This window comes from Harmonia axyridis, chromosome 1 (assembly GCF_914767665.1).
Source record: "Harmonia axyridis chromosome 1, icHarAxyr1.1, whole genome shotgun sequence".
In the NCBI taxonomy this organism is placed as follows: domain Eukaryota; kingdom Metazoa; phylum Arthropoda; class Insecta; order Coleoptera; family Coccinellidae; genus Harmonia; species Harmonia axyridis.
Window position 1 is genome coordinate 85,279,847 of NC_059501.1, and position 27,925 is coordinate 85,307,771.

Below are 27,925 nucleotides of genomic sequence, written 5' to 3' on the forward strand. Positions count from 1 at the left end.
ATAATTCATGAAAATTTCTCCTGAAATTTTGAGTTCAATTGCAGTAAAAAATACTTTCATTATTTTCCTTTCTTCTTTCCCTCTCAAAACAAAATCTGCTGAAACAAAACTAGTGCTTGCATTCTTACGAAAACCTTTTTAGGAAATGAAGAAGGAATTTGGCGAGCTTTTAAAATGATTTTGTCATACATATTTTGTGTCATCAGTACTTATCTCCGTTTTTTTAGTATTCACTTTCAAATTCTCATTGAATTGAATTCATTCGGTTTTTCCAAAGACCCTTCAATTTATGATGAATCGAAATATCTCAAAAACGGTGTGAGCTTTATGCATATAAACCTTCGAACAAAACTGGGGTCATTCATTCCGTATAATCTGAAGATTCAATGAAAAACAGGGTGTTCCGTGAAACAAAAGGATCATTTACACTTTTTTCGGTACACCTTGTGTATTCCCAAACAATTTGAGGATGTAGCTCTAATGAATACTAAAGTATTGTGTGGAAAAAAAATTCGAAAAATTCAGCGCTTAACCGTAATAGGGTCAATGAAAGCGCCCATTCGATTGGAGGTTGGCAATTTTTAATAAATTTGACTGCAAAGAGTGGTATTTTATTCAAAAAACATAATAACTGACTTTGCAGCCCTTTTCTAATAAAAAAAAAATTTTGTTAACATTCGGAAGGGTATAACTTTTCTAAATTTTCATCACAGAATCACTCCTTACATTTCCCGGCGTTATTCAGCGTTCACTCCAATTGATTTATTCAATAATATATATTTCTGAAACTCCATATCGAATATTTTGTGGAAAGTTGTATTTTTTCCGTGAATATCATTAAATGCTATAATTGAAAATGATAGCATAGCTAATACAAAGGAGCAAACACGTACACTTTTTGTGAAAAAAAATTAAGTTTTGTGATGTTCTGTTACTATTCATGACAAGGTATGTTGGTATTATCGTTTTTTTTAAATAAAATAAAACGAAGTAATTCCACTATATTATTTAATCGTTAGCAACAATTGTTCAGAAATGTAGCCTGATGAAGCCACAGTGTGGCGAAACAATTGTTGCTAACAATTAAATAATATAGTGGAATTACTTCGTTTTATTTCAGTTATAATGAATTTCCGAATCCATTGAATATCGATTTATTTATATTAGGTATCAGTTTCAGCTGTCAACCAATAGACTGTTCAATCGATTGCGTATTTTTCAAAGTAAGATCATTAAGTAAAGTTAAAATAGACAATAAAAAGACTGTTGTTGATTAGAAATTTGTGTGTTTGTTTTATCCTTATAGACGAAATTTAGAATTTACATTTGTTTCACCGTCCCGCAAATTTTTTATGAATTTCAGTTTGCTCGATTGAGTATTTTTTCAATTATTGAGAAAACAAAATTTCACATGGATATGAATACGGAACCATTGATTGAATTTAGCCCGGATGAAAGGGAATTTTGAAATGATTCAGAATTGAAATAGAAAAGTTAGATACCTACATATTCGTTGAAAAGAAGCTAAATTTAAGTTTTGAAAAGGGTGAAAGGAATTGTTGTACATCGTTAGGGTTTTAAATTTCATTTAAACAAATTTAAATTATGAATAGTTGCAGGTAGTTCCAAGAATATATTTTCTATTCAGTGATCTTTGTCTATTTTACTTAATGTACCTACTCATTAACGGTCATAGGATTCAAAAGTTAGAACCAAGTTTGGAAAAGTGTGAGAGGTATTAACACGCATCATTTGGTTGTTGAATTCCTTTCAGCAAAATTAAATTGTGAATAGTTTCAGGTAGTTTCAAGGATTTATTTGATATTCACTGATCTTTGTATATTTTCAAAAACGTTTATGACTCAACCTTTTTTTTTCTTGGTAAATACTATTTAACTGAATTTCTGCTAATTTGGACTTTCTTGAGTCAGTTCGGGATGATTATTTACCTATATATACCTAGAAGATTCAATTGTTAGGTAGTGCTACAGTACGGTTTGATGTTCATTATCAGATTGAGTTCCATAGTTGCAGTGCCTTGTTTTGTGAATCTTCTCCGACGTGTCTTTACTTCCAAAATGTCTGCTACACCTAGTGAAATAGTAAGTAACATATCAATATATTTTTGAATTTTTTTAATTATTGAACTTGATTTTATAGAATCTTATTCTTGAACTGTAGTTTTGTGACAACATACAATTATTTTATTTTCGTTGTCTATTTTACAAAATTTTCTTGGATTATTTATTATATTCTTCATTTCTTCCGAGATGTTTGTCAGTTTTTTCATTATTGTTTGATATATGTTTCAACGTTATTTTTGTATGATTCACTTGGATCCTAACAATTTAGTAACCTAATAATTATTTATACAACTATAATGCAAAACTACGTTTAATGCTCTAGCGAACATTTTAATTACGAGCTTTAAGAAATCTTTCAAATGAGTACATGATTTTTTCTAATATCTTGGTTTCTAATAATCAGTATTCTCTTTGTTTTAAACGTTTCAGAGGAAAAACGTCCATTTGTTATTATTTTAGCACTTACATTGTCACTGAGCAAAAATTAGGCAGACACTGACGTAAATTTTGAAGCTTTCGGTACTCGTTCATTCATGAGCCTGCTGCGCCCTTGGATACAATAGTAATATAATAATATTCAATAATATAATATATTTTATAATATATAATATTTTTTATAATATTTATTCGCACACGACGAAATATAGATACACGTACAAATAATCACCATCAAAAATTTATATGGTTTGTCAAATATAGAAAGAATGTCTAAGCTAGTCAAATATATAAAAAAATAAATATAAAACATTTAAATGTACAAGAATATACCCAGAAAAAATCACATTATCGAACAAACTCACAGTTAAAAATTTAATATAATTTAAAACACTCAACCTATATATCGTTTTCTCCAAAAGTTACTTTTTCACTCTTTTGTGAAAAACGGTGGGACTCAATTTCTTGAAAGATTCTGGAAGTTCATTATACAGTTTGATACATGTGTGGTTTGGGCCCTGTTGGCTTTTTCCTATTCTGGCCGATGGTATGGCAAATGCACTTTTCCGACGCGTGTTGTAATCATAAAATTCTGAGTTGAAATTTTAATTAAATTTTAAAATAGAGTATTCGAGGAAATAAATATTTCAATTAATTAATCAATGAATTATACTATATATATATATACTATATACAGGGTGTTTCATCATAAACTGGACAAACATATATATTCGTGTAGAGGACATCGGGAGAATCATTTTTGCCTTATACAATATATCCCGTTTTCGACGCATAAGCGAGATACAGGGTGTTAAACGTCAATTTTGAGCAAGATTCTTATGGGTGTGGTCAGTTTTGTATAACACTCAAAGAAACGGTTTTTGGTCAAATCTCAGTATTTTTGGGTCCTCTATTCAGAAAAGTTGATGAAATCCGAAAAAAGAATTACAAAATGGCGGAAAACCTGCAACGTTCCTAATTTTTTTTTCCAGTGGTCAAATTGAATTTTAGTTCCTGAATGAACACAATTTTCTAAGAATTTCTGTGCAAAAATTTTTTCAAAAATCGAACACAAATTTTTTTTTACATGTCTACAGCGATAAAAAAATTTCACCCGAAATGAATGAAATTTTGTACAATTGTACTCCTTCAATTATCAATCACGAATATGAAAACAGAATTGTAAAATATCAAACGGTTTCGTTACTACAGCCATTCAAATGTTTCGTTCAAACCTCCAAAAAAAACTTAGAATGGCTTCTTAGAGTCAAAATTATTAAATTATTGCTATTTCCAAAAATTCCGGATGCTAAAATGTATTTATACAAAAAAATTCGGTGAAACTTAGTTGGGAGTCGAACCCTCGATTCCAACGTAAGTATTAATGAAGAAATTAAGACAGTTCTAAGGATATTAATATTCGTTGCTAAGAAACGGAAGTTCGTAGCTCATAGAATTCTACTGGTTATTTGAATTTCACTGAACATAATTTCGCAAGTATCGTGACAAGAATTTGTTTGGAAACGAAAATGAAATATTCTCTTTTGGAAAAAAATGATATTGTGCAGGCTTATTATGAAGCGAATTGCTCAGGCAGAAAAGCAAGGGAAATATACTCCCGCAGATTTCCAAGCAGAAATTTGCCAAACTTCAAAACTTTTTTTGAAACAGTACGCAAATTACTTGAAGAAGGAAGTTTGCACCGGAAAAAGAAGGAAACAATAAGAACAAACGATGATCGCATCCTTAATTTAGTAGGAGATAACCCAATGATTTCAACAAGAACTCTTTCGAACCACCCTTCAGTGAATAAAAGTAAAACTACTGTTTGGAGAGTACTCCGAAGGAACAGCTTCCATCCGTTCCATTTCCAACTTTGCCAAACTTTAGAAGACGTTGATTTTCATAGAAGAAAAGAATTCTGTCAGTTTATTTTGAGAAGAGTACGTGAAAATAGGGATTTTCTCCATCAAATTTTATTTACGGATGAAGCTACTTTTCATAGGGATGGTTTCTTCAACAGAAAAAATAATATTTTATGCTATAGAGAAAATCCGCATTCCACGGTATCAAAAAATAGCCAGAAGAGGTTTTCAGTTAATGTTTGGGCGGGAATAAAAGATAAATTCATTATCGGACCATACATTCTTCCTCAAACATTGACTGGAAACGGCTATTATCACTTCCTGACGGAAATTCTGCCAGATCTTCTTGAAGATATTCCGCTGAGACAGATTCAGGGCATTTGGTACCAGCATCATGGTTGCCATGCCCACACAACTCGTGATGTAAGAGGGTATCTAGATGAAGAAAATCCACTCTGATGGATTGGCCGATTAGGACCTATCGCATGGCCTCCTCGTTCGTAGGATCTCACACTACTGGATTTTCATTTCTGGGGACATCTCAAAAGTTTTGTTTATGATAAGAGAGCTCCAGTAAACTCAAAGGAAGAACTTATTCAACGAATTGAATCAGCTGCCGAGGAGATCCGGCAAAACCCCGAAATTATACGTTCAGCGGTCGATAGTGTTGCGAAAAGAGCGAGAATGTATATTCTTACAAATGGAAACATCTTCGAAAACGATTTATAAATGGATTTTTCCACTAATCTGTTTTTTTTTGTGTTTATAAAATGTAGAATTATTAGTAAAAATTAAGGTTTATTCCTTGAATAATTCGTTTAATAATAAGCATGAACCATGACATTTTTTCCAAAAGAGAATATTTTATTCAATTACCAGTAGAATTCTATGAGCTACGAACTTCCGTTTCTTAGCAACGAATATTAATATCCTTAGAACTGTCTTAATTTCTTCATTAATACTTACGTTGGAATCGAGGGTTCGACTCCCAACTAAGTTTCACCGAATTTTTTTGTATAAATACATTTTAGCATCCGGAATTTTTGGAAATAGCAATAATTTAATAATTTTGACTCTAGGAAGCCATTCTAAATTTTTTTGGAGGTTTGAACGAAACATTTGAATGGCTGTAGTAACGAAACCGTTTGATATTTTACAATTCTGTTTTCATATTCGTGATTGATAATTGAAGGAGTACAATTGTACAAAATTTCATTCATTTCGGGTGAAATTTTTTTATCGCTGTAGACATGTAAAAAAAAATTTGTGTTCGATTTTTGAAAAAATTTTTGCACAGAAATTCTTAGAAAATTGTGTTCATTCAGGAACTAAAATTCAATTTGACCACTGGAAAAAAAAATTAGGAACGTTGCAGGTTTTCCGCCATTTTGTAATTCTTTTTTCGGATTTCATCAACTTTTCTGAATAGAGGACCCAAAAATACTGAGATTTGACCAAAAACCGTTTCTTTGAGTGTTATACAAAACTGACCACACCCATAAGAATCTTGCTCAAAATTGACGTTTAACACCCTGTATCTCGCTTATGCGTCGAAAACGGGATATATTGTATAAGGCAAAAATGATTCTCCCGATGTCCTCTACACGAATATATATGTTTGTCCAGTTTATGATGAAACACCCTGTATATATATACTATAACTGTCATGAGCACCACTCGCATGAAGAAATGTTGCTACCATTGAAGCATAAATTTATACTTAATGCCCTGTAAACAGAAATGAGTAAAATAACAACATATTATATATAATTGCTGAACATCAACTCAGTGCGATCTGATGACACTGAAAAATCAGGTTATTTTCGATATTTTTCATGAATTTTCTATAATTTTGATGAAGCTATCACCACAAAATTTTTTCAGATCGATTTCTTGAATTTTTTATGGCAATCCATATGAGATTGAGCTCGAATCTTGAAAATGAAAACAAAATTCCGAAACCCTTAGTCGTTTTACAAACATCAACATACTTTTCTGCCGCATTCTAGATACTCTGAATATTTCAATTTTCTACATTTCTCTCCGCTCATCAAATTTAACGATGAATTCGTCATCACTGAGTCAAACCCAGGGCAGGCGTTAGCGTTGAATCAGTGGAGCGACCATTTCAAGCGCCTCTATTCGAGGGGCGGCAATTCGGCCCAGTTTGCTAGCCGTCTTTTCATATTTCATCCTTGATTTTAATGATGATTTTTTCATCGTTCCTATTTTTTTCAATGTGATATGTCGTTTTATATTTTTCATGTTTTGGTATGAATAAGCTGAAATTTTTTACTCCCGAAGCTTCGGAAGCCATTATTACTCGCACCGGCCCTGGTCAAACCTTATCGTTCGAGATCTCCAAATAAGAATATTATGGAGACATCGAATAATAGACAGTTCAGGGAATGAGCGCTCAAAAAAGCACAAAAATTAAATTCACTGCGTATGTAATGATGTTTGTGGAAGATAATGTAGGTACTAATTCCAATATTCTAGGTCTCTTCAATTGAGACACATTGTGTTAACTGACAGACGGACATAATTAAATTTGGGGATGGTTTCATTACTAAAAAAAAGCCACGCTCTAAAACAGATGAAATAGAAATACATCTGTAAAACATTTTTAAATTGAAGTAAAGCAGTGTTAGTTGCAGTGCTCGTAAATTCTTCAATTGAATTAATTAAAAGTGAAGTAACTTCATCACAAAGTACCACGCTTAAGTACCTGAATAAATCAATCATTTTTGTTGAAGTTATTTTATTTTCAATCGATAGTAAATCAAGTAGACCGAAACAATCATAAACTATTACAATATGTGTTTGTTTCTTTTCAAGTCTGGAATTTTTGCCTTTATTGTTTCAATAGGTAATTATAACTAATCTTTTTGTCGAAAATAAAATGAGATTTATTCTCATATTTCCACTTTTTGATTCTATAAATGACTTTTTTATAACAATTGCATTCATTCAAAAACAGAAGGACAAAGTGTTTCTAAGCTTTCCCGAAGATTGAAATTTGCAAAGAAAAATTTATATTGAATTTATTTAAAGAATCTATTTGTCGGTAGAACTCCCTGATTATCCAATATTAATTTTTGGCATTCTGTAGAGTTGACTTCTGTTTGGTCTGTACCTAGGGAGGCACTTCGACTAGCAACGGCTCTCTATATGTATTATTATTAAAAAGTGGAATCCAAATGAGTCGAAATATTATATTTGTCATTTTAAATCCTACTTGATTTGTCATCTACTTAATATTTGACATGAATGACGTCTTTGGTTATATTGAGAGGCGATGTATTAATTTTTGAATTATTTTTTTTTACTTTGAATGTCTTTGGAAATCTCGTCAATCATTCCACATTTTTTCTTGTTTTGTCGATTGATTTGTTATGAATTTACAGACTAATTTGCTACTCTTCTGTTTATAACATTTCATTTTATTCATTACCTACCTACTATTTTCAGCTTACTTTTTTTATTCAGTAGTACTTATATAAAATGTACGCCAATTGTTTCAAAAACTTAGACGTGTGAAGTAGGTTTCAAAGTTATAAGAATAACTATAAAAATTAGAATAAAAGATATTCATTCATTCTCATTTTCAGGAACTCCAAACTTCGAAAGTGATGCGTTTGAAAGGCTTGTATGACTATCATCTTGAAAAACGTTTTGGAGGTGAATTGACTAGGGTTCATATAATCGATGGAGACACTAGCGTGAACCGAACAGAAGATGTTGAAGTTTACTTGGCCATAGAAGCAGGAGACAAAAAAAAATTAATGCGTGAGCTCCACAGAGATGTTACCTCCTTCTACCATTACAAATGTTCCAAAACTCCTTTACAGTTTGCTATTAACTTGGGCCATCACGAATTCATAGCCCCTTTGATAGACCATGGTTGCAACATGAAGGATGCAACTTTATGTATCAGCGATTCACGAGAATCTCTGTTATGTCTGCAGGAGCTGATGAAGTACAAAATAGATATGAACGAACGAGACGACTGGAAACGGAACGTACTGTGTATGACTATCCTCGACAATCCAGAAAAGTTCGATCTGATTAAAAAGCTCTTGGATGTAGGTTTCGACATAAACAGTAGAGACTACTTTGGGAGGAATATCTTGCAGGGATTAGCGCTGAAGGATTTCTCGATCAGGCCCTATCTTCCTATTGCTGAGTTGTTGCTAGACAGAGGAATCAACATGGAGGTTAAAGATGGACTTCGTCAGTCTCCAGTGGAATCAATGGTTTGGAATAGACACGTGCCTTTATTGCGTCTACTTCTGAGAAGAGGAGGAACGATGGAGTCAAATCGTTGGTCAACTATTGCACACAGATCGTTCAAATGTTTGAATTATGAATGTCTCAATGTTATCATCAAGTATTGCATAGTCCAAGAATTGCAAGGTAAAGCTGTGGATAACAGAGTTATGGACTTTATAAAATCCGAGGAGGTTAGCGAATACTACAAAGAGTGCTTGGAAGAAGTGAACGATCTGAAAGAGCAATACATTCGGAACACCAAAGTGTCATTTTACGATATACTTTTTGAATCGACGGAAACCGTGGCGAAGTATATGAGAAATGAATACGTATTGCAAGGAACCGAGAGATCTGCGATAGAGAACTCAGAATTTCTTCATGACATTGAGGAAGCCCGGGCGAAGGCTATAATACGGAGAGATCTTGAGGATTCCACATCAGAGAAGTTTGGATATCATTTTAAATTACCTAAATTGTGCTCAGAGATTATCACTCGTCATCTGGAGAACCAGGATTTGCAAAATTTCCTAACCAGTTGGAAACTTTGAAGTTCCGAGTCCCATATTATATTATTGAAAACGGTCATCCAAATTTTTTATTTGGTATATAATTTTATTGCTTCAAATCGAATTTTTTTAATGTAACAGATATTATATGTGACCCGCGATCTTAACCCTGAAGAATACCAAAGAGCAGTGTACATAACAATGAAATTCATTTCAGAAAGTTGTTATAATAAGGAATTATATCATAAAAGGAGATTTTATCTTCAGAAATAATGCGAAAGAGGTTCATATAGTTATCCGATGATTTTTGATTATATTTCTTATTTATTTATCGAGTTTGATTTATTTTTACTTTATCCTTTCAAGAAATTCATTTCGGGAATAATGTTTATTATTATAAATATTTCGCATTATTAAAGAAGGTATAATTTCTACTGTTTGAACAAAAAAAAATTCAGGGGATGAAGATGAAAAAATCAATATATTTTCGTCCCTTTATTTATTTGTATAAAATTTTTTTCCAGCATTATTGGAAAGTTTTTTCAGGAATTTGGACAAGTATTCTGTTGAAATTTATTAATACTTGACCAACGTTCCACAAATTGTTTGGTTAAGTTATAAAGAATTCCAACAGAATACTTGTTCAAATTCCTGAAAAAACTTATCGATAGTGTAAAATCATAGACGCCAACATTGAATAAAATTTTTCTAGCATTTTATTGTTATTTTATCCTTCCTAAATATGTATATAATCATTGAATATTTTGTATTCATCATTTAAATATTCATTAATATAATTCTTAATTTAATGCTATTTTATTTACACATATTTGTAAAAAATTAATAAATAATGTAAATAATGATCTACTTCATTTTTTTCAACAGAATTCTGTCAGAATTAACAGAACCCTTCCTATTAATGTTGTTCTACAACAGAATGTCGACGATAGTACGGTAATAACAATCAATTTAATTCTCCTTGTTCCAATGGTTTCAGATATACGATTTTTTCAAATTTTAGGAATATTTCTGTTATAAATTCCATGTAAAATTATATATCGTTTCAATCGTTAATATTGCTGTGAGTTCTTATATTAAATAAGGTATTTTTCTAACTTATACCCAATTGATGCTGAATTTTTCCTTTTCACAAACTGCATGAATCGCAGCTGTTTTTAAAATAATATTTCACAAGGTTTCCTTAGACTTTTTTTATACCATTTTGATTCAAAAATCATTTGTCATGTTTAATTATTACAACATGAACAAATTCATATCTTCAAATTTTGTGCCGCCATTTCTAATCATAAATTCTAATTATAAATGAAAATCCTTGTCAAAAAATATTAGGGGTTATACTAACATCTCTCCACCCCCAAATGAAAGATGTTCAGAAAGACAAGAATCGGTATTTGTATTCAAGCTTTTCGATAAATTGATGAATACATTTTCTTTTGAAATTTTGAGTTTAATTGCAATAAAAAAGTACTTGCATTCTAACGAAAATTTTTTTAGGAAATGAAGAAGGAATTTGGCGAAAATAATTTTGTCATACATAAATTGTGGAATTCGAAAATTGCAAGAAAATTTATATTAGAAATTTTCAATTGGTTTCTTTATATAACAACTTTTAAATCATACTTATTTATATTCATCATCTAATAAAGCATAGTTTTTTATTTTCATACATATTATATCCTTTTCTGATGAAAATAATCCAAAATCAAATTTGGTCAATATGGAAAAAATTGACGAAAATCGAATCAAGGTGAAAAATACACTAGAGGAATTAATTAAAGGATCAAAATAAAATTTGAAATTTTTAGCGGTTTCTCAAATGACTGTATTTTCGATAACAATGATCGTATCTCAATATGAAAAAAGGCTTTTTGAAGCTTGAAGATTATAGTTTAGAGATCTCATGATGAAAAAAATTTTTCAAGAAAGGTGTACCGCTCAATCCTAATGAATACAATATCTAAAATTTCTGCTAAATTTTTTCAGGTTTCATTTTTGGCCTACAGGTTTTTTTTTTCAATTTTTTTTCCAACTTAACCACTATATGAATAAGACAACTTGTTCATTCAGCTTCAATATCCTTTTTTCACAAATTTGATAATTCGATCAAATGAAACCAAAAAACTGCTCCAAGGATTGAATTGAAATTCTCTGGAATTTTTGTGGTGACATCGAACTCTAAAACGCATACTCAACAACTTGTTCATTCAGCTTCAATATCCTTTCTTCACAAATTTGATAATTCGATCAAATGAAACAAAAAAACTGCTTCAAGGATTGAATTGAAATTCTCTGGAATTTTTGTGGTGACATTGAACTCTAAAACGCATACTCAACATTGATGGTTTTTTCGATATTTTCAATTCAGCGCTTGATCATCCAATGACCTCCAAAGCCGTTTTTCTATCAACTCTTCAAATTAATTAAATTATTTCCCGAAAATACCATAGCGAGTAGAGAATTCATTCAAGATTTCAAAACATCCCCTAAATTTTCTGTGCAATCATTGATCTGTGAGATATTGATGGTGGTTAAAGACAAAAAGGGTCCTTTTCAATTCAAAGTTCGATATTTCGGAGAGAAGTGCTTGTATCGAAATTGTGAAAAAAGGATAGTGAACCTAAATGAACAAGTTATCTCATCCATATAGTGGTTGAGTTGGAAAAAAATTTTTGGAGTCTGTAGGCCAAAAATAAAAACTGAAGAAATTAAGCACAAATTTTAGATACTGTATTCATTAGGATTGAGCGGTACACGTTGCTTGACAAATTTTTTCATCATTAGATCTCCAAACTATAAACTTCAAGCTTAAAAAAGCTTTTTTTCATATTGAGATACGACCATTGTTATCGAAAATACATGCATTTGAAAAAACGCTTAAAATTTCGAATTTTATTTTGATTCCTTAATTTATTCCACTAGTATGTTTCAAAAAACACCAGAACTCAAATATCCTGGAAATTGTTGATTTTCGGTTATCAATAGATATGGCTCAATCGACAGCAAATGAGTGATACTAACACGTCCTCCAAGGTTCATGTTTAATTTGGAAACACCTTGTATAATATCGTCAGTAAGAAAAAACCCAGTGACGCCCTTTTTGGATTTCAATCAATCCAAAAGACAAAATGTGAAGTGCTTATATTGATATTTGGAATATTGGAAAAGTCCATCATTACAAGCAACAAACCGAAAATATTAGCACCCTGTTCCTCGGAATCGCAAAAGACCTCACCAAAATCCCGAATTCATCTCAAAACACCCCTCAATAAACCCGAAAATGAATTGATTGAACAGTGCAAACCCATGCAGAATCGAATTTCACAGTCCATCTAGATAATCCCTCAATATCTAGGGGACGATAGAAGAAACTGCGCGTCTCCTAGGGTCTGAACAAAAACCTCGGCGAAAGAGTACATAAAATAATTTGTATCATAACCATCTCGAAGATATATGGCCAGTGAGTAAAGATATAAAGTGGATAAGTTACCCTCCTCGCCTACAGATTGATTGAAAGTTTCTGCTCCGTCCTCCCCCAATCTTAGTTTATGTTGTTTTTCGGAATAACAAGCTAAGTAGATAAAAGCAATTGCAATTTCGGTTATTTCGACTTGTCCGTGCTACAGACAAATCTGAGGATATTGCGTATGATAAGGATAATTTATGAAGTAGTTTTTGGAGGGTTGTTGAATCGAAAGTGGGGAGTTTGGAGAGAGTTAGGATCTTTGGATTAAAATAGTTATTTACAATACTGGTGCAGAAGGCATCCATATTCTTCCACGAGCTCAAAATTCGAAAGAAATCTAGGAAGTGGCCATGGGCGCCCGCAGGGGTGGGCCAGGGGGGGCAATGGCCCCCCCTGAGATTTTGGATGCCTCATTTTTCAATACAACACCCCCAATATTACTTTCTCAATCCAAAGGGCAAGGAAAAAAGGAAAGTAATAGATTCACAACTATTTTCCGGTTTTCAATGGAATTACATACTATACATATAATCCATAATCGGCAGAGGTATTTTTTGAATTAAAAACTTTTTTAGGCGCGTTGAGCACTTCTTGGGTGAAGAAAAATCATGGAACCGAAAGCACTCCATGCGTGTCAATTTGTTTATAAATTCATCTTATACACTGCGTCCGTAACCGTTAAGTATGGAACAAAATTCATTTTCAGCTAAACAGACCATTTTAAGAAATCCTGAAACATGTCGATTCTTTATTTTAATTTACCGTATTTTAAAATAATAATCTAATATACAGGGTGAATTACTTTCGAGTAATGACGTCAGCGTCATTTTTTTTAATGGAATACCCCCATTTTGACTCAATTTTCCGATTACTCTGGCTGAGCAGATTCCAAAAATGTATCACATGTTGATTCCAATTGGTACAGGGTGGACAAAAATACAATAGTTTTGTGTGTGCTCATAAAGTGACGCGTAACATTCTTTATTACTTAAATTAACAATATTATCAAAAATACGGCAATTGGTTTGAATATAACACCCTGTAGTTTGTTACATTTTTAGATTGATAAAAATGTATAAAAATAAGAAATAATTTCTTTCATATTCTGTCTGCTGGACCAAAAGTACCAAACATGTTTGGAAACAGCACATTTTTATTAATCTAAAAATGTAACAAACTACAGGGTGTTACATTCAAACCAATTAGCGCTAGACAATAAGTATTTTTGATAATATTGTTAATTTAACTAATAAAGAATATTATGCGTTATTTTATGAGCACACACGAAACTATTGTATTTTTGTCCACCCTGTACCACTTTTAGTGATCTTTTGAAATTCAGAGTAGACGCTGGTGATAAATATAAATACAGAAATAGAAAGAAACGGAATACTGATGTCGCCTACGACAATCATGGATGCCTTATTGTTTTTCAATTATTTTCATTTTGCCCCCCCTGAGAAAAATTTCTGCGGGCGCCCATGGAAGTGGCGGGTTTTTGAATGAACAAAAGATAGAATGAGTAAGAGTATTATTAGTATATTATTATTCAACGAGCGGTAATGTAGGTCATAACTCACGCAGATGAAGTTAGCAGTACGAGCCGCAGGCGAGTGTTGTAATTCATCAAGTGAATTACGACCATTACCGCAAGTTGAATACTGACAATACCGTACTTTATCTACGACTATAATAGTGTATTTCTCCAAATTGCGAGTTCAAATTTTTTCCAAACTGTGAGCTCTACGGAAAATCGGTGATTGGTGTCAGAATTGACGATTCCGACTTAGTCGAATTTCGAACCCGCCCGAAAATTTTTTTGTCGAAAAATTTCAGCCCACCCTGTACAGGGTGGGCAAATTTCGATGTTTTAGCACTACAACTTTTAAACCAGAGGGGATAGACAAAATCTGATACCTCATTCTCGGTCTCTTTTTCTGAGAAACTGACTAGGGTAGTATTCATTTTTGGCCACCTTCTTTTGTTTTCGAGTTATAGGCGAAAATTAGAAAAATGGCGATATCGAAAAACATTTATATCTCCGCTAATACTGAGGATAGAGCTCTGTAATTAAAACATTATACAGGCACTTTTTTACGTAGAATCCAGTGGCGTGCTTGTCTTTTCAAAAGAGTCATTAATTACGAAGCTATAACCCAAAGTTATGTTTTTTCAAATGGGAACACTAGATTTCTGTGCCATTTTTCGAAAGCTTATTTTTTCCTGATTTCAAAAATATATAACATCGTATGGTTTGTATTGGAATTAATAGCAGAAAATGGTCGAAAACCATTTTTTACCTAAGAGTCTCAATATTTCTATGGTTTCAACTGTTGATGAGCACAAAAAATTTGAGCTTTCTATAATAAGAGCAATTTCCTTCCATCAATCTGATTATTTCTATGCTTTCAACTAATTTCTACAAAATTTGAATCAAGATATATTTTATAAATTTTTTATCTATAAATTGATTTGGAAATAACGAAAAGATCTACAAGATCGAATGTTTTAATCGAAAGAGTTGTGATGAGATGGATGTATCAGAAGATTATTTTCATAGGTCTCCAGAATGAATACGCACAAGTACCAATCCATTTTAAATAGCATATGAAACAACGCATATATGATTGAACTCAACAATTTAATTACGAAGGGAACAAACAAGAAATAATATTAAACCTAATAATGAACACAATTGCACAATGCATAGTCGACACGTCTTCTCGATGTTTAGCACCGAATGCCATAGATGAATATTTGAAACTGTTTTAAAGCAACGTAGGAAATTTTTCATTTCATTTATTTTTTCGAAATATTTTTATGAAATATATCTAGATTCGAATTTTGTAGAAATTAGTAAAAGCATAGAAATAATCAGATTGATGGAAGGACACTGCTCTAATTATAGAAAGCTCAAATTTTCTGTGCTCATCAACAGTTGAAACCATAGAAATATTGGGACTCTTAGGTAAAAAAGGGTTTTCGACCATTTTCTGCTATTTATTCCAATACAAACCATACGATGTTATAGATTTTTGAAATCAGGAAAAAATAAGCTTTCGAAAAATGGCACAGAAATCTAGTGTTCTTATTTGAGAAAACATAAGTTTGGGTCATAGCTTCGTAATTGAAGACCCTTTTGGAAAGACAAGCACGCCACTGGATTCTACGTAAAAAAGTGCCTGTATAATGTTTTAATTGCAAAGCTCTATCATCAGTATTAGCGGAGATATAAATGTTTTTCGATATCGCCATTTTTCCAATTTTCGCTTATAACTCGAAAACAAAAGAAGGTGGCCAAAAATGAATACTACCCTTGTTAGTTTGTCAGAAAAAGAGACCGAGAATGGGGTATCAGATTTTGTTTATCTCCTCTGGTTTAAAAGTTGTAGTGCAAAACATCGAAATTTGCCCACCCTGCACAGTTTTCAAGAAACACCCTGTAAAATGACAGCTTCCTGAACTTTTATCGAATATTTCAATTCGGAATATGACACTTAAATTCAAAAAACCTTCTCAAAAGGTTACTGGACGTAAGGTAAATTCGTGGATATTTGATATTTCGAAGATGTATGAAAATTTTAATGGGAAGGGGGTTGAAATTCTCCCAATGCTTAGCCACCCATTCCAGATCAACCCCTAAAGGCGAAATTAATGAATTGTGACAGCAATTCGGCATCAACTCAATCAGCGGATGCGGATTATAATGCAGATCTTATCTATCTCGAAAACATGGGGGACGACAAAACTTAAAACGGCCTCCAGTCGCATAAACAACTACAATAAAAATGATATATAATATCGCGAGATGGCGGAATGTCAGGGGTGGAGAAAGCGGGGGTTGGGATCCGATCGACTATGTAATTTCGACAGAGTACTTTAAGTGCCGAGCCATGAATATCAGTGAATTATGAATAACAATGGGTTATTTGGGGATGGCAATAACTACGCATCTGAATGCGTGTAGAATGCACCCTTGTACAGGGGTGGGTTATGGATTTACGTCTCCAAAGGTCTGACAATCCGTCAGTGATATTTGGAAGATGAAATTTATACAAAAATAATTTTTTTCTGATAAACTAATTTTTGGTACACGCAGCGCCGGTTGACCAAGACAGGTGCATACAGGCGGTTTACTCTTGCCGTTCGAAAAAAAAAAATTTGAAAGTGAGATATACTTACAAGATTTTTGGTGATATATAGTTGGTAAGTACCTAAAAATATTTCAAGGTGTTTAGTTTGATCCACCATTAATAAGAAATCCGCTAAAAGTCGACGTTCTGACGAATTTAGTTTGAAGTTGGGTTATCATAAAAGCTATATTCACTAAGCTAATTCTATCTTTCGAAATTTTTTGAGCTTTCGTCTGCACAGAACTTGACTGATTGCAGATAAAAAAAAAATTGGTGAAGTTGATGACAAATAACCTTGCTAGAATAAAACGTGCAAAACGACGTTTGGTTGGCAAGTTCTTCCTCTGAAGAAAATTGTGCGATGGAAAATTATCCCATTGACGACGAAACATTTGGAAAAAATAAATGCTTAGGTTTCTTGGAGCGTTACGAAAATACCAAATCTACAGTGGAATGGATTCAGTACGTGAAGTGAAGCAGGTGGCTTTATGACACGTGCAAATCCTTAAAAAACTACTGTATACCCTGTGGGAATAAAACAATAATCGAAAAGTAGAGTGTTATGTTGAGCCCCTTAAGCAATCTCTCCCAATGCATCGTCTGACCCATGGTATTGGAGAGAGATTGCAAAAATCAGAATTTTGTATTTCATTTTATTTTTGAAGAATGTTCTAGTTTTTTTTATGTTGATGTTATAATATAGGGTGTTTTTTTTCGATATATATAACTTTAAGTTGGCATTACTGTTCGAGATGGCGACCAATTTAACAACTGTCAAGTGATTTATTCTCAGTTTGGTAAGGCAATTCATCATGGATAGTGCAATTTTATTTCGAAAATAATGGTTCTGTGCGGAATACGTATCGCGCACTACGTCCATTTTATTTTGTTTAGCGATGAAGCGCACTTCTGGTTGAATGGCTACGTCAACAAACAAAACTGCCGCATTTGGAGTGAAGCTAATCCTCAAGTGTATGTCGAAACACCGTTACATCCAGAAAAACTTGCTGTGTGGTGCGCTTTATGGGCTGGTGGAATCATTGGTCCGTACTTCTTCAAAAACGATGATGGCCAGAACGTAACAGTCAATGGTGATCGGTATAGAGCCATGATTACTAACTTTTTCATTCCTGAATTGAACAACCATGATGTCCAGGAGCTGTGGCCCCAACAAGACGTCGCAACATGTCACACAGCTCGTGCCACAATCGATTTATTGAAAGACACGTTTGGTGACCGCCCAAGTTCATGTTTTGGGCCTGTGAATTGGCCTCCAAGATCTTGTGATTTAACACCTCTAGACTACTTTCTGTGGGGTTATGTAAAGTCATTGGTCTATGCGGATAAGTCACAAACCCTTGACCATTTGGAAGACAATATTCGCCGTGTTATTGCCGATACACGGCCACAAATGTTGAAAAAAGTCATCGAAAATTGGACGTCTAGATTGGACTACATCCGAGCCAGCCGTGGCAGTCATATGCCAGAAATCATATTTAAAATGTAATGCCACAAGATTATCTTGCGGATAAATAAAATTCATGTCAATCGAATAATCCATCGTTGTTTTATTGCAATTTAAAGTTCTATAGCTCTAAAAAAAACACCCTTTATAAAAGAATAATTACCGACGAATTATTTATGATTATAGGACCACGATCAGTTCAAAAAAGTAGATTTCCGGCGCATTTTACAAAAGTTGCGTCATCTCTCTCTGTTTTCCTATATTATTTTGATATAAAATTTCATCGATATTACAAATGAAAGTATGTTTTATTTACGTTCACTTTCGAAAGCACGAAATGGACACACCTTCCAACCTATAGGAGAATGGAATCGACAAAGCCACAATTGATGATCGAATGAACTAACGCTCAAACTCTCCGAACTTATTCATTTTTTTTATCTATTTCGATTATATTATTTTTCCTTTCCGGATTTTTCTTTATGAATAACTCGATTTCCATATCTCCGTACATCTTTCCCGATGAATCACTTTCCTATGAAAATATCCTATTCGTTCCAAACCCAAACTCCACTCGTACTGGCGGAAAACTCCTCATTTTTTCGGCCGCCCCGTTGGAAACACGACTGGCGCCATTTTTCGGGACCAAGTCGGCGCCGTCGCCGCCCCCCCAAATGCATCGCCCGCCCCCTCCCTCCCCCGGCATTGAAATAACAAATTGTTATAATCGGGACGGCACAAAAAGACATTTACTTTTTGCAGAAAACTTCTCTGTTTGCTGGGCTGATAATTGTTTTGGCGTACCGTTAGGGTGAAGTGAAAAAAATGGCATGATTTATGTAGGCTGATGTTTTTCACGAGCCGGGAAAATGGGGTGACTGCGAGAGTCTTGCCACTTTGTCAGAGGATGCGGTGCTTTGGTTGATCTTTGGGGAGAAATCTCTACTACTCTAATTGTGAAGGAAAAAATTTGGAGAGCATTGATGTGGACTTGGGAGCTTTCGAGCGCTTGTTCAAATACAAATTGAACTTAACTGTGTTCACTCTCAATGATTTTGAGGGTGTACAGGGTGTCCTGAATTCAATGCTCGCCAAGTAAAGTGTGTTTTTTTAAGAGCTGTAGAACTTTAAATTGCAATAAAACAACGATGGTTTATTCGATTGACATGAATTTTATTTATCCGCAACATAATCTTGTGGCATTACATTTTAAATATGATTTCTGGCATATGACCGCCACGGCTGGCTCGGATGTATTCCAATCTGGACGTCCAATTTTCGATGACTTTTTCCTACATTTGTGGCCGTATATCGGCAATAACACGGCGAATGTTGTCTTCCAAATGGTCAAGGGTTTGTGGCTTTTCCGCATAGACAAATGACTTTACATAGCCCCACAGAAAGTAGTCTAGAGGTGTTAAATCACAAGATCTTGGGGGCCAATTCACAGGTCCAAAACGTGAAATTAGGCGGTCACCAAACGTGTTTTTCAAAAATCGATTGTGGCACGAACTGTGTGACCTGTTGTGCCGTCTTGTTGGAACCACAGCTTCTGAACATCATGGTTGTTCCATTCAGGAATGAAAAAGTTAGTAATCATGGCTCTATACCGATCACCATTGACTGTAACGTTCTGGCCAACATCGTTTTTGAAGAAGTACGGACCAATGATTCCACCAGCCCATAAAGCGCACCAAACAGTCAGTTTTTCAGGATGTAACGGTGTTTCGACATATACATGAGGATTTGTAATGTAGGTCAAATTCCAATATCAATTTCAGTAGCGATATTTCCACAAGGTAGCTACTATTGGAATTCATTGTTGAATTACCAATAATTTGTTACTATGTCGTCAATGATAATTTGTAAACTATATTCTCATATATAAATATGCATATAAGCCGATATAGGGAGTTCGATAAGAAATGTGCTAGAGAGTTCTAGATTCGACATTACTGTTTCTTCACACGATAACTTGTGTATCTCGTGTAATGTAAAAGTTGGTGATACTATGAATAAACCTCGTCTGATACTCCCTTGAGTGTGTGTCTTATTTCACCCTGCATAAACGATAAGACTGGTACCTGGTAAGAACATCACAGATTAGCTTCACTCCAAATGCGGCAGTTTTGTTTGTTGAAGTAGCCATTCAACCAGAAGTGCGCTTCATCGCTACACAAAATAAAATGGACGTAGTGCGCGATACGTATTCCGCACAGAACCATTATTTTCGGAATAAAATTGCACTAATTGCAAGTGTTGTTCAGGCGTGAGTCTATTCATGATGAATTGCTAAACCAAACTGAGAATAAATCACTTGACAGCTGTTGAATCGGTCGCCATCTTGAACAGTAATGCCAACTTAAAGTTATATACCTAAAAAAAAAACACTCGTTATATGATAGTGCTTGTTTACATAGCCACCAAGTGGAAAATGTACTTCGTCGCTGCAGAAAATTCGATGCGAAAAATTGTCATCCAAACCTTGTGCTTTGCACACTCAATAGGCATATGTTCTAAGCATTCCATGATCAGCTGGCTTTATTTCTTCTGTCAACTGAACCTTATAAGGTTAGAGATCCAAATACAGATTCAAAATACGCAATAGCGTATAGCAATATTTTTGGTCGAGAGTGCTTTCCTAAGATGGGTCTTAATACATCAGTACCAGATTCAATTTCTCCAAATTTTTTCACTGTCTTACCAATTGTACGCTCATGTGGACGATTACGTCGAGCATAATCTGCACGTAATGCACGAAACGTTCTTACTACAGCAAAAAGCTGTTCTCTTAGTAGGTATAGCAAGGAACTGTGGAAACATTTCAAGAAGGTGACACACAGGCCCAAGACCAGAGAAGCTATGATATCCAGATATGACCGAACTCTATCTTTTTGTTAGATAGTTATTTGGGCTGTTTCCATCATCTATGCTAAAGAGCCTTTCTCTTATGAGTGCTTGGCTTGCTCTATTGAAGATTCTGTCTGCCTTTCTGCTTCTAATTGGGAGTTTGACTCTGAGATCCTTAGGAACAAGGTTGCGATCTCTGGCAAGGTCATCTATCTTTCTGATATTTTAAAAATCCGGGATTGAGTGAATGTTCGTCTTAGCAGGGAGTGAGAAAGCTGACTGCTGGAATAGTTTTGTCTCCTACTCTAATAGGTTAAAATCAAGTATTACTTTCATTGTTAATCTATAAACTACAACATTTCTCTTATTTGAAACCATAGAACCTCTACCTAACCTCCCAGTCTCTCTAAGGAAACACGAGAGGCATTTCGACAGATACCTACTCCATATTTGTCAATTTATCAATCCGCCAAGATCGCGTTGCCAAAAATAACAACGTCGTTCTTTTCCCTATCATCCCTTAAAAACAGCCGTGTAAACAACCAACCCCTCGGCAAGTAACAGCCCTTCTTCTTTCCATCTAGCCGACATCGAAGAGGGCAGCATAAGACAATGACGTAGCCTAGGAGATTCCCACGCTTCACTCTCCTTCGCTTTGTTATTTTGACAAATGTCATTTTCTGAGAGCAGTCGAAAACATCCATAAATAAAGTAAATAAAACTATTATGCTCCAAGAGATGGCCTGAACTCGGTAGGAGAGGGAGTGAAATGGGGGTTGGAGGAACTTCGTTGCGAAAATTTTATCAATTCGAACTATGATATCCGACTCCGGTCGATAAAGTGGACATTCGATACGATAAAACTTTGAGATGGAGTTTCAGCTGTTTTTACTTTGGAATTTGCATGAATCGGAAAAATTTTTCAGTTTCGAATTCTTGTTATTTTGTTGACGAAATTTTACACGTAGATTTGAGTTTCTACATAACGGGTGTTTTTTTTCGAAGTAAATAACTTTAAGTTGGCATTACTGTTCAGAATGGCGACCGATGTAACAGCTGTCAAGTGATTTATTCTCAGTTTGGTGTGGCAATTTATCATGAATAGACTCACGCCTGAACAACGCTTGCAAATAGTGCAATTTTATTTCGAAAATAATGGTTCTGTGCGGAATACGTAACGCGCACTACGTCCATTTTATTTTGTTCAGCGACGAAGCGCACTTCTGGTTGAATGACTACGTCAACAAACAAAACTGCCGCATTTGGAGTGAAGCTAATCCTCAAGTGTATGTCGAAACACCGTTACATCCAGAAAAACTGACTATTTGGTGCGCTTTATGGGCTGGTGGAATCATTGGTCCGTACTTCTTCAAAAACGACGATTGCCAGAACGTTACAGTCAATGGTGATCGGACTTTTTGATTCCTGAATTGAACAACCATGATGTCCAGGAGCTGTGTTTCCAACAAGACGGCGCAACATGTCACACAGCTCGTGCCACAATCGATTTATTGAAAGATAGGTTTGTTTGGTGACCGCTTAATTTCACGTTTTGTATCTGTGAATTGGCCTCCAAGATCTTGTGATTTAACACCGCTAGACTACTTTCTGTGGGGCTATGTAAAGTCATTGGTCTATGCGGATAAGCCATAAACCCTTGACCATTTGGAAGACAACATTCGCCGTGTTATTGCCGATATACGGCCACAAATGTTGGAAAAAGTCATCGAAAATTGGACGTCCAGATTGGACTACATCCGAGCCAACCGTGGCGGTCATATGCCAGATCTCATATTTAAAATGTAATGCCACAAGATTATCTTGAGAATAAATTAAATTCATGTCAATCGAATAATCCATCGTTGTGGTATTGCAATTTAAAGTTCTATAGCTCTTAAAAAACAACCTTTACATACTTAGTTCTGACTGAATAGAAATCTTAAGGCAAATATGCCATTGAAAAATAGATGGACGTTATAAACAGGGTGTTCCTGAATTGAAGTTACAAACGGAAATTACTATATGATGAACAGTAGTAAGGGCCGCTTAAAACACTGCCCATAAATTTAAATTAGCTCTTTTAGTAACCCCTTTCTGTACCAAAACTGCATAGTTAAGAAACATTTTATTCTTGTCGGATTCAATAACATAAACTAGAACTTTTTTGTTCTTTAAACGTTCATTTCACACTTCGTTGCCAACAAAAAAAATTAATTCAGTGTTCTTTTTAATAGAAATAAGAAAATGAATTCCCTTTGTATTTTGTTTTATCGGAAACGGTTCATTTTTTCGACGATAAACAAGAGTACTCTTCTTCTTATTTTTTTATGTTTTATCTGAATCCGAGAGATTTCTCACATTTTTCCGGACACCTTGTATATTTCACTTTATAGTTTTCATCTTGTGATATGCTCAATTTTCAATGCAAATCTACAGGGTGTTTCATCATAAACTGGACAAACATATATATTCGTGTAGAGGACATCGGGAGAATCATTTTTGCCTTATACAATATATCCCGTTTTCGACGCATAAGCGAGATACAGGGTGTTTAACGTCAATTTTGAACAAGATTCTTATGGGTGTGGTCAGTTTTGTATAACACTCAAAGAAACGGTTTTTGGTCAAATCTCAGTATTTTTGGGTCCTCTATTCAGAAAAGTTGATGAAATCCGAAAAAAAGATTACAAAATAGCGGAAAACCTGCAACGTTCCTATTTTTTTTTCCGGTGGTCGAATTGAATTTTAGTTTCTGAATGAACACAATTTTCTAAGAATTTCTGTGCAAAAATTTTTTCAAAAATCGAACACAAATTTTTTTTTACATGTCTACAGCGATAAAAAAATTTCACCCGAAATGGATGAAATTTTGTACAATTGTACTCCTTCAATTATTAATCACGAATATGAAAACAAAATTGTAAAATATTAAACGGTTTCGTTACTACAGCCATTCAAATGTTTCATTTAAACCTCCAAAAAAAATTTAGAATGGCTTCTTAGAGTCAAAATTATTAAATTATTCCTATTTCCAAAAATTCCGGATGCTAAAATGTATTTATACAAAAACAAATTCGGTGAAACTTAGTTGGGAGTCGAACCCTCGATTCCAACGTAAGTATTAATGAAGAAATTAAGACAGTTCTAAGGATTTTAATATTCGTTGCTAAGCAACGGAAGTTCGTAGCTCATAGAATTCTACTGGTTTTTGAATTTCACTAAATATAATTTCGCAAGTATCGTGACACGAATTTGTTTGGAAACGAAAATGAAATATTCTCTTTTGGAAAAAAATTATATTGTGCAGGCTTATTATGAAGCGAATTGCTCAGGCAGAAAAGCAAGGGAAATTTACTCCCGCAGATTTCCAAGCAGAAATTTGCCAAACTTCAAAATTTTTTATGAAACAGTACGCAAATTACGTGAAGAAGGAAGTTTGCACCGGAAAAAGAAGGAAACAATAAGAACAAACGATGATCGCATCCTTAATTTAGTAGGAGATAACCCAATGATTTCAACAAGAACTCTTTCGAACCACCCTTCAGTGAATAAAAGTAAAACTACTGTTTGGAGAGTACTCAAAAGGAACAGCTTCCATTCGTTCCATTTACAACTCTGCCAATCTTTAGAAGACGGTGATTTTCATAGAAGAAAAGAATTCTGTCAGTTTATTTTGATAAGAGTACGTGGAAATAGGGATTTTCTCCATCAAATTTTATTTACGGATGAAGCTACTTTTCATAGGGATGGTTTCTTCAACAGAAAAAATAATATTTTATGGCATAGAGAAAATCCGCATGCCACGGTATCAAAAAATAGCCAGAAGAGGTTTTCAGTTAATGTTTGGGCGGGAATGAAAGATAAATTCATTATGGGACCATACATTCTTCCTCAAACATTGACTGGAAACGGCTATTATCACTTCCTGACGGAGATTCTGCCAGATCTTGAAGATATTCCGCTGAGTCAGATTCAGGGCATTTGGTACCAGCATGATGGTTGCCCTGCCCACACAACTCGAGATGTAAGAGGGTATCTAGATGAAGAATATCCACGCCGATGTATTGGCCGATTAGGACCTATCGCATGGCCTCCTCGTTCGCCGGATCTCACACCACTTGATTTTTATTTCTGGGGACATCTCAAAAGTCTTGTTTATGATAAGAGAGCTCCATTAAACTCAAAGGAAGAACTTATTCAACGAATTGAATCAGCTGCCGAGGAGATCCGGCAAAACCCCGAAATGATACGTTCAGCGGTCGATAGTGTTGCGAAAAGGGCGAGAATGTGTATTCTTAAAAATGGAAACATCTTCGAAAACGATTTATAAATTGATTTTTCCACTAATCTGTTTTTTTTTTGTGTTTATAAAATGTAGAATTATTAGTAAAAAATTCAGGTTTATTCCTTGAATAATTCGTTTAATAATACGCATGAATCATGACATTTTTTCCAAAAGAGAATATTTCATTTTCGTTTCCAAACAAATTCGTGTCACGATACTTGCGAAATTGTATTCAGTGAAAATCAAATAACCAGTAGAATTCTATGAGCTACGAAATTCCGTTGCTTAGCAACGAATATTAATATCCTTAGAACTGTCTTAATTTCTTCATTAATACTTACGTTGGAATCGAGGGTTCGACTCCCAACTAAGTTTCACCGAATTTTTTTTGTATAAATACATTTTAGCATCCGGAATTTTTGGAAATAGGAATAATTTAATAATTTTGACTCTAAGAAGCTATTCTAATTTTTTTTTGGAGGTTTGAACGAAACATTTGAATGGTTGTAGTAACGAAACCGTTTGATATTTTGCAATTCTGTTTTCATATTCGTGATTGATAATTGAAGGAGTACAATTGTACAAAATTTCATCCATTTCGGGTGAAATTTTTTTATCGCTGTAGACATGTAAAAAAAAATTTGTGTTCGATTTTTGAAAAAATTTTTGCACAGAAATTCTTAGAAAATTGTGTTCATTCAGAAACTAAAATTCAATTTGACCACCGGAAAAAAAAATTAGGAACGTTACAGGTTTTCCGCCATTTTGTAATTCTTTTTTCGGATTTCATCAACTTTTCTGAATAGAGGACCCAAAAATACTGAGATTTGACCAAAAACCGTTTCTTTGAGTGTTATACAAAACTGACCACACCCATAAGAATCTTGCTCAAAATTGACGTTTAACACCCTGTATCTCGCTTATGCGTCGAAAACGGGATATATTGTTTAAGGCAAAAATGATTCTCCCGATGTCGTCTACACGAATATATATGTTTGTCCAGTTTATGATGAAACACCCTGTATACTGATATTTTTTCTGGAACAATTCCCGCTTTTTTGCTATAGAATTCTTTTTGGAGGAAAATTCAAGTAGAATATTGGAGAGAAAAACCCAATGGTTTCGTGATTACAGATCCGATTATTATTTTTAGTTGAGATTTAATGCATTTTTTTAACGCGTTGTACAGTATAAAAGTAGCTCTCGTCATTCTTATTCAATGCAAAAGATTCAACCCCAAAAACAGGAAAATCAGGAAACTAATATTCGATGTTTGGATAACTAAATTTTACATTTCATAAATTTTAATTAATTTTTCGTTGGTATTGTTGAGAGATCCATAAACCAGTACAATTTTCAATTACGAATGATTCATTACAATTCTTGGTATGTCAAATTTTGTTTTAGAATCATCGAATTTTAGTTTCTTTCTGTGTTTTCGGTGACAGACCACTCAACACAGTTATACCTAGTGGTTTTTCCTCATTCAAAGTTCTTCCTCGATAACTCTCAGAGTATTTATTTGAGGTAAAGGGTTTGCCTAAGTAACCCCTACTATTTTTGTACGTAAAATCGAGTGAAAAAATAAAAAATATAGGTTCTAATTTTAAAATCTCGAGTTTTGATGAATTTTTGTTGTCCAAGTTCATGATCTTCTTATAAACACCCTGTACGTTTTTGGTTTAAACCGCAAACAGTCTTATAATACTACGTATTTGCAGAATCGAAAAAAAAAATTTTTCTCGAAAAAAGCTTTTTCTGCTGAAACATTCAAAAAACTGTGAGTCCTCATCTCCTCCATTTTCTTTATAAAAATCCCAATAACTCATGAACCATTGAGTTTATGGCATATTACCGAAATTGGCATCAAAAAAGCTATCTGATGATGCAATAATATAATGGGTGTGCCATTTGAAATAATAATAATAATAATAAATTTATTTATACATGTTATAACTACAGAAACACATGTACAAATATTTGCCATTAAAATATTATATGGCCTGTCAAAAAAGATGATAAATATATACACAAATATATAGATATACTAACATAATATGTAAAAGACGTGAACACAGCAATAAATATATAAACACTCAATGACAAACAATCAGTTTAAAAATTCGGTCAAGTTATAAATCGTGTTTTCTAAAAGCAAATTCTTCACCTTTCTAATGAACGCAGAAAGATTCGACGTTTTAATATCATTGGGAAGCTTATTGTAAAGTTTTAAGCAGGTATGATTTGGACCTTGTTGCGTTTTCTTTATTCTCGAGTACGGAAGAGCATAATTATTTTTTTCCCGGGTATTGTAGTAAGGAAGTAGCAGCCTGTTTCCGGTATAACCGGAAGTTGTAGAGATCTGAAAATATTTTAGGGTGAAAGATTATTGTCTCAAATCCCAATATGCAAATTTTCAGCTCAAAATAATGATTGGCTTTCTATAAACGTCTAATAGGCCATCCCGGTGAATCACCCTGTATTTGAAAAATAATAACATGAGGTTGTAGGCACCTACTAAAATATGTATAGATTCGAAACATGAA

General features: G+C 33.8%; 1 long non-coding RNA gene across 1 annotated transcript in view; it reads right to left on the bottom strand.

Annotated features, from left to right (window-relative positions):
- Positions 1–27,925, bottom strand: part of LOC123671672 — a 134,088-nt gene that overhangs the window by 67,933 nt on the left and 38,230 nt on the right. The window lies entirely within an intron of this gene.